A 9,155-nucleotide genomic window follows, 5' to 3' on the forward strand; every position below is an offset into this window, starting at 1 on the left:
CCAATAACCTAATCCTAAACATAATCTAACATAATCTAACAATAATATACACATAATCTAACAATAATCCAACATAATTATCCAAAACCAAATTCAAAAACCAATTCCAAAAACCTAATTCAATAACCTAATCCTAAACATAATCTAACTTAATATAAAATTTAATCAAACAATAATCTAACAATAATATTAAAAAACAAAAATCTAACCTTCAATGGGTAGGGCAGCGGTGACTGGCGGCAGGGCTGAAGGGCGGCAGGGAGGCTTCGCAGCTTCTTCAATGGTGCAGCAGCGACGTACGTCTTCTTCAGGCAGAGGTGGCGTCGTCTTGGTGGCTTCGTCTCGGCGTCGTCGTCGTCTTGGCGATGAGTTGGATAGCGGGGAAGGGCGGGCGGCTAGGAGGAAAAGAAAACGGGGAGAGAGAGTGGCGGAGCGGAAAAGAAAAGAGGGTTTTTTTATTTTAATGAGGTCAATTCCGAAAGTTTTATATAAAACTTTCAGTTTTGATAAGGGTCATTTCCGAAACTTTTATATAAAACTTTCGGTTTGATCTCATTTCCGAAAGTATATATCATTAACTTTTGAAATTAACATTTCACTAATTGTTAAATTAATTGGTTTTAACCTTCTAATGACTTTGAACAACATTAATTTAACAAATTTGATAACCTTAAAATATTACACAATCCATATGATCAAACTTTATACACATTCATATGATCATCAAACACAAACATACATATACACTTCTGTATATAATCAAACACAATTAAAACATTTTAACATTGAACACAATCTTAATTTTTAAAAAACAACCCACACTTTATTAGATTAGTTAGGAGTCTAGATTAGTTTGTGAAAAACAAATTAATTTAACAAATTAGGAAGTGGCAAACACAAAAGTTAATGGTATAACTTTCGGTTTTGATGGTTATTTCTGAAAGTTATAACATTAACTTTCGGAATTACCACTTCTTCAATTGTTAAATTAATTAGGTTTTCACCTTTTCATGACCTTGAACAACATTAATTTAACGCATTTCATATCCTTAAAACATTACACAATCCAAATACATAATTAAAATTAAATTTTACACACAACTTTAATATCATCAAACACAAACATACATATATATATATATATATATATATATATATATACATTTTATATTATCAAACACATTCATATACATTTATAACATTACCCTCAATCTTGATTATTACTTAATAACACAAATGATGTGATTAAATCGTTTTGACCCAAAATTACAAAAAATCAAAAAAATATGGAATGAATACCGAAAGTTTATTATAAAACTTTCGAAAATAACTATCAAAACCGAGAGAATTTCAAAAATCTCTCGGTCCATACCTTAAACAGAGGTTTTTTTAAAGAAGGGTCAAAACCGAAAATTTATTTGAAAACTTTCGGTTTTGAATCTTCCCAACACTTAGAATTTTATCATCTTTTTTTAAAGAATGGTCAAAACCAAAAGTTTTCAATTAAATTTTCAGTTTTGACCCTTCCCAACACTTAGAATTTTTTTAAGTTTTTTTTTAAAGAAGGATCAAAACCGAAAGTTTTCAAATCAACTTTCGGTTTTGACCATTCCCAACACTTAGAATTTTTTTAGCTTTTTTTAAAGAAGGGTCAAAACCGAAAGTTTTCAAATAAACTTTCAGTTTTTACCCTTCCCAACACTTAAAATTTTTTCAGCTTTTTTTAAAGAAGGGTCGAAACCGAAAGTTTATTTGAAAACTTTCCGTTTTGACCCTTCCGAACACTTAAAATTTGTTCAGCTTTTTTTAAAGAAGGGTCAAAACCGAAAGTTTATTTGAAACTTTCGGTTTTGACCCTTCCCAACACTTAGAATTTTTTCAGCATTTTTTAAAGAAGGGTAAAAACCGAAAGTTTATTTGAAAACTTTCGGTTTTGACCCTTCCCAACACTTTGAATTTTTTCAGCTTTTTTTAAAAAGTGTCAAAACCGAAAGTTTATTTGAAAACTTTCGCAAATAACCTGGGTCAAAAGCGAAAGATTTTCAATAAACCTTCGCAATTACCCCATTTCTCCCCCAATTTTTGACAAAAGTATAAATCAAACATGTTCTATCATTTTCTCAAATAAAGGCAAATCTAATCAATAAAGGAAAACAATTCATAAACCATATAAATAAAACAAAAGATAATAATAAATCATAATTCAAAGTAAACCAAAATTTTCATTAGTTCAACGAAAAAAATTACACATAATAAATTAAACACTAAAATCTACTAATTAGTAGATGAAGGGGGAGGAGGGGGTGGTTGATTATGCTTCTTAAAATAATTAACTTGTTGTTCGAGGTTCTCCAGTTTTTACTTCATTTTAGCATTATCCGCTTTCAGTTCAGTAACCAATTGACCTCTTTATGCGTCCCTCAATCAGTTTTGCTCCAATTCCAACGCTATTTGTCTCGCCTCTTCCTCAGCTTTTGATGCTGCTATCAAATTCTGGTATTGTCTGGACAGTTTCTCTTGTGTACGTCGAAGATTTTTCCATGAATCACTCATCCTGAATGAATTTCATATATTTAATCAAACAAAATAACCATAATCCAAATCTAATATAACTTAAATTAAACTCAATAACCAAAATATATCATACATTCAACAAAATCTAACAAAATCATCTATATATTTAACAAACAAAATATAATATAAACTAACAGAAATCTAATCTAAACAATACCAAATCTAAATCAAACTACCAAATAACTAATATAAACTACCCTAAATCTAGATATCTAAATCTAATAATTAACAAAAACAATATAAATCTAACCTGGATCGGCGACGAATGCGAGAAGAAGAAGAAGGGAAGCGGCGGAGGCGGAAGCGGCTGCGGTGTTGGCGAAAGAGAGAGAAAGGAGAGAGGAGAATGAAAAAGAGAATGGTTAGGGTTTGTATTTATAAAGGTAGTTACCGAAAGTTTTCATATTACTTTCGGTTTTGATATTAGTCAAAATCGAAGGTTTATTGAAAAACCTTCGGAAATACCCATCACCAAACTTAGAATTATTTTTAAATGTTTTGGGGTGAGGCAAAACCGAAGGTTTATCGGAAAACCTTCGCAATTAAGAATTTCAGAAAAGGTATTTCCGAAATTTTATTGAAAAGACTTCGGAAATAACCATCACCAAACTTAGAATTATTTTTCATGTTTTTTAGGATAAGTCATAGCCGAAGGTTTATTGGGAAACCTTCGTAATTAAAAGATTCAGGAAAGGTAAAACCGAAAGTTTTTTGAATAACCTTCGCAAATACCCAATTTCCAACATTTCAATTTTTTTTGATTTTTTTAGGAAGGGAAAAACCGAAATTTATATACATAACTTTCTGTAATAATTTATAAACCCGAAGGTTTTACACGACTTTCGGAATCTATTTTTAATATCGAAAGATTTGTTCCTCTCGGTATTAATTATGAGAGTTTTATAAAACCCGCGGTAAATACCGTCGGTAAAGATCGATTTTTTACCAGTGATATATATATATATATATATATATATATATTTAAAGTGTTCGATTATCGGGTTGAGAGATATGGTTAATTTGGATATATATGTGAGAGTAAATGGATACTTGAGTCGGATTGTGGGTTGTCCCGCCCATAAACTTAAAACGATTAAAAATAAAATTAAAAATTCTATAAGTATGTTTCGAACTTCCAACCTAACAAAAATAAGTACAACATTTTAACCAATTAGGCTAATAACACTTTATATTTTAAATTAAACACCAAATTAGATAAACGCGGGACATTTTAACAAAATAAATTCAACTTTTAACTAACTAATCTATATTTATATAATGATGCTTAATTTTTAAAGTATCCAGATTGTCGGGTTGAGAATTATGGTTAATTTGAATATATATGTGAGAGTAAAAGAAACTTGGGTCGGATTGTGTGTTGACCCGCCTATAAACTTAAAACGGTTAAAAATAAAATTAAAAATATTATATGTATGTTTTGAACTTAACCCTTTAACTAACTAGGTTCATAACACTTTATATTTTAAATTGAACACCAAATTAAATAAACGCGGGACATTGTAACAAGTTCAAGTTTTTAACTAACCAATATATATATATATAATGATGCTTAATTTTTAAAGTTTAATTGGGATGTTCATTGCCGATGGATAATAGGTTGATATCAATTGAAAGTGGTCAAAATATATATGCATTCAAAAAATTATAAAATTATTTCAACAATCATAAGTGATCTAGCGGTTAAAGTGTTAACATTTCATACTAGTGAATAGGGTTCAAATCCCTACAAAAGAAGTTATTATTATATGTGAGTGCGATGACCTTGGTAGTTGAAACGGAAGTGAGAATGTTGGCTTGAGTAACGCAAACGTTGGAGAAAAAAATCTAAGGGTCCCTCCATGGAGAGATTGCACCCTCGAATTTTGTTATTAAATAATTAAAATCATTATAGATATATAAAATATAAAAACATAAATGAATTGGTTAGATGATTTTTTTAATATTATTATTTTTTCAAATAAGTATATAATAAGAAGTAATATTAGACTCGTTATAACTTTATATTTGATTGGTAATTTGATCCAAAATTCAATATTTGAATATTTGATTTATCGAAACTACTTTTATTTCCATATAATGAATATTTTCAATTTATATGATTTTGGGTAGGTTTAAAAAATTAACAAAATAATTTTAAATAAAACGATTAGATAAAGGTAAGTTTTATCATATTTTTTAATAATTTGATAAAAAAATATTGAATTAAATTATGAAGTCACATTTTTAACGTAATTTATTTTTTTAGATTTTTATATCATTACTCGTGCAAATGCACGGGTTACATGTTATTTATATTAATATCACTTTTGTAATTTGAATGTTTTTCAAAAAAAAACATTTAAATTTTAAATGATTTTGATAACTTAGTTGGTATCTAATTGTGATAACCTTAGCGTTTAGTTATTCAATATGTGAAAATAATATTAATGTATTTTAACTTTTCAACGTAATATGTTTATATAATTTAATTAGATTAATTTTAATATGTACAGTAAAATAATAAATATATATACGAGGAATATAGAGAAGAGAAATCAAGTGAGGGTAGATAAGAGTAATTAGGATCTTCTGCTACCGATTGTCGTGTTCCCCTATTGCGGACCAATCAGATTGCAGGATGATTATTATATTAATAAATCAAGATGGGTTGAAGAGGGGGAGGGAGAATCCAGAACTCGAGTTTTATTTCGGGTTCACCCCAAATATCGTTAACGGAATGTCTAGTTAACGTACGGAGCGAAGCTCCCTTACTCCAACTTCCAGGTTAAAAGGAATCAAGATATGTTGTCACCAGCGAAGCTAACTTATCTCTAGGCGCCATGTAAGAAGGAATGGAGAGAAGCGAAAGGAGCAAAGCTTACGCCGCCCAGGAGCCCCGTTTTTAATACCCTAACGTTTATGTAAAACCCCCAACACACCCATGAAAAGACCATTTATCTATCATTTAAATACACGTACTCATGTATGTAAATACCAAAATGAACAAAAATTAAATATTTTTAAATTAAAAATTAAAAATATTTATTAAAAATAACATTCAGCGAAGAATACTTCGCTTTAATTACTTATTTTCATATTTAAAGAAATTTGAAATTTTATTTACGAGGAGACGTTTTGGAGCGATGAATTATTCGCTTCAATTACTTATTTTCATATTTAAAAAAAATTTAAATTTTTATTTACGAGGAGACGCTTTGGAGAGAAGAATTATTCGCTTCAATTAATTGTTTTTATATTTAAAAAAAATTTAAAATTTTATTTACGAGGAGACGCTTTGCAGCGAAGAATTCTTCGTTTCAATTATTTTAATACTGACGTACCCTGACGTTCATTTAAACCCCCAACACACTCATGAAAAGACCGTTTACCTATCATGTAAATACACTAACTCATGTATGCAAATACCAAAATGAACAAAAATAAAATATTTTTAAATTAGAAATTAAATAAACCATGTAACGAATAGAATATTTCCGAGGGAAGACTCCTTCGCCCAGGTCCCATGTAAAAATGAATGAATTGACGCTTTTCGAGAGAAGACTTCTTCGCCCAGCCTAGGTGCCATGTAAAATGAAATGATTGTGAAGCTAGCTTCGTTTATTAATTTAAATACTCAACCTTGTGTCGTTAATGTTATAATTTTTGTGAAGTTATAATCGCTTTATGAAGGATTGAAACATATATTTCCCGCTACAAATCTCACTCTTCATTTTCTTAAGAAACTGTTCATATTCTTCTCTCTCTATCTCTCATCGATCATCTTTCTTTGAATGTTGAAATCCTAGAGTTTTCTTCTATTCTACAAGGATTTCCTGTGAAAATGTCAGAAAACCAAGGCAACAACATGCAAGTGGATACTTCCAACTTCCTAGAGATCGTCTTGGCAGTTTGTAACAACATAAACAAAACCGCCCCCAATCATGTATCCAACTACAAAGCCGGCGACAGACGGGAGAGGTAGGTTATTTTGATTCATATCGTGTTTAAAGTTTTTGATTAATATTAAACCCGTTCATTCCATTTCTTTTGTGAAATATTGATTTATGTTATCCCACCAAAAATAATGCGTTCGAGGTTTTATTTGAATAAATATGAAAGGAAGAGGAAGAGAAATACGAAGACGAAGACGAATACGAAGTCATCGACTAATCAATAAGTTTCTACTATTGTTGTGGAAGCTACTGATATTGCTACAGCTACTACACATGTCGATGAAGATTTACCAACACCTCCCCTCCTAAAAACCACTGATATTGATACATCTACTACACTTGTCGATGAAGATTTACCACCACCTCCCCCAAAAACCACTAATATTGCTACAGCTACTAAACCTGTCGAAGAAGAGTTACCACCATCTCCCCCAAAAACCAAAACCATCAAAAAAAGAAAGTAACATTTCTAACAAGATCATCCCCACATGATTCCTAAATTGAGCGTAGAATAGAAGGAAGCTGTGAAGCAAATTGGGTTTGGTTCTCTTCTTACATTGGTGTCTCCAATTGCCCGGGTTATTTTTCGAAACACGTAATCAGATATTTCGACCCGGATAAGAGTTCTCTAGTATTAGCCAACGATGAGGAGATCCTTATCAGTGAAGATCTCGTCCAGCTCGTGTTGAACCTCCCGAGAGGGCCAATGAACGTAGTTGAGTCTACTGGGGGGACAAGACTAAGGACCCTGAATTTTTTGATTTCTTGAGGGATTGGAAGATGAGATGGAGCGGGGAAGAATCAACTTCAGCTCTGAAACATGTTCTATGATACCCAAGATATTAAGTAACACAAGTGCAGACAACGATTTCAAAATCGACTTTGTTGTCTTTGTTGTCTCATATTTTTTATGTCCTGTTAAAAATTCACGAGCCAGGTAAACATGTATTCAAACCTATTATATATCTAATTATATTTGTGATTACTTACACATGTATTCTATTAATGAAGGTTCAAAATTATCAAATCCTTAATGGATGTTGATAACATAAAGGAGCTGAACTGGTGCCACTTCACACTACAATGATTGGTTGAAAGTGTAAGAAGTTGGAAAGAAAAAGAAAAAAAAGATAGAAATCCATATTTTGATGGACCTCTAACCCTTTTACTGGTAAATAATTAATCTCTTGTATATGATTTATAGTTATGAAATATTTACTAACATGTTTCTCATTCCTTTACTTCAGATTTGCTACCTAGATGGTGTTTTTGTGAAAGGTGTATGTCAGCCTTATGAAAGGTCTTTTCCAATCATCTCTTGTTTAGATGACATCACATTGTTAGAGATTACCACGTTAGAAGCTCGCGCAGGTGGTTTTGGGCTAGGTAGGGCAAGGGCTCGCCTAATAGATAAAGAACCTGAGATTCTAGTTAATTTATTGGAATTAACTGAAGACGATGATCAGGTATGTTGAAAGAATAAATTGACTCACATTTGTCTATACTTTCTTGTTTTTGAGACTAATAAAATATGTTTTTAATAATCTACAAATGTTAACATCCAAAATCTTGCAAACTTTTAAAGATACAACACAACTTAATTACCTATCAGGGGAGTTGGAGAAACGCAACATCGATCCGAAGACTTTTTTTGAGGCTGGTTTCCTGAACCTAAGAGAGTCTGAAGGGTTAATGAAACACTTGAATGTGAATAATGTTGAGGTTTGTGTAAGTAGGGAAGATCCTCCAAGTGAGGCAATTGGGAACACTTTAGAGAGTGCTGGATTGAAAATCAATAGTCCCCTGATTGAATACCCCTGTGAGGATGCAGTTGAGGACAATGAAGATAATTCATCACCCCCTGTTGATCCGAATGATTGTGAGAATACAGTTGAGCACAATGAAGATAATCAATCACCCCCTGTTGAACCGAATGATAAGGGTGAACGGATAGAATATGGCGAGGAAACCAAAGCTTTCGAAGCTTCTAAAGCTGATAAATTCTCTGAAGATAAAGATGAAGATGATGGGGGACATGCAACATTAGAGACTATCATAAGAGGAAGATCACACAAATTATGGTGCACCTTCAATCCCCTTACATGAAAGACATTGCGAAGAAGTTAGACCAAAAAATAACCAACAAGGAACAGAGATTGGCCGATTTTGTGTTTTGTGAAGACCTAGATGAAAAGTAACTTAAACATGTTTTTCTAAATTTGAAATATAAAAGTAGTTATGTTCTAAATGAATTTATTTTGCAAGGACGTACTGTGCGAAGGGCCTCTGGTTAATATGACCCGTAAAATATTGCGAACAATGAAAGATAATGAAGAAATTGCGAGCGAAGTGGTGGACGTTTGGACCATACATTTGCACTTCAAATTCAGTAGGTTTGTAATGCATGAAAAACGAATAATTTGTTTTTCAACAATATCATATGTAAGTGCTTCTCTTTTTTTTGTGCTATGTATTGTTCAATGTTCATGACTTTGATACTCTAGAGTTTATTTGCAGGTTAGTCTGCAGTTTGATTGCATCGCATTTTGCGTTTGCCTTGAAGAAGACATGAAAAACATCAATATAACAAAAGAAGACCTAAAAAACGCTGACCTGGTATGTACATAT

The sequence above is a fragment of the Impatiens glandulifera genome, chromosome 4 (genome assembly GCF_907164915.1).
Source record: "Impatiens glandulifera chromosome 4, dImpGla2.1, whole genome shotgun sequence".
Classification (NCBI taxonomy): domain Eukaryota; kingdom Viridiplantae; phylum Streptophyta; class Magnoliopsida; order Ericales; family Balsaminaceae; genus Impatiens; species Impatiens glandulifera.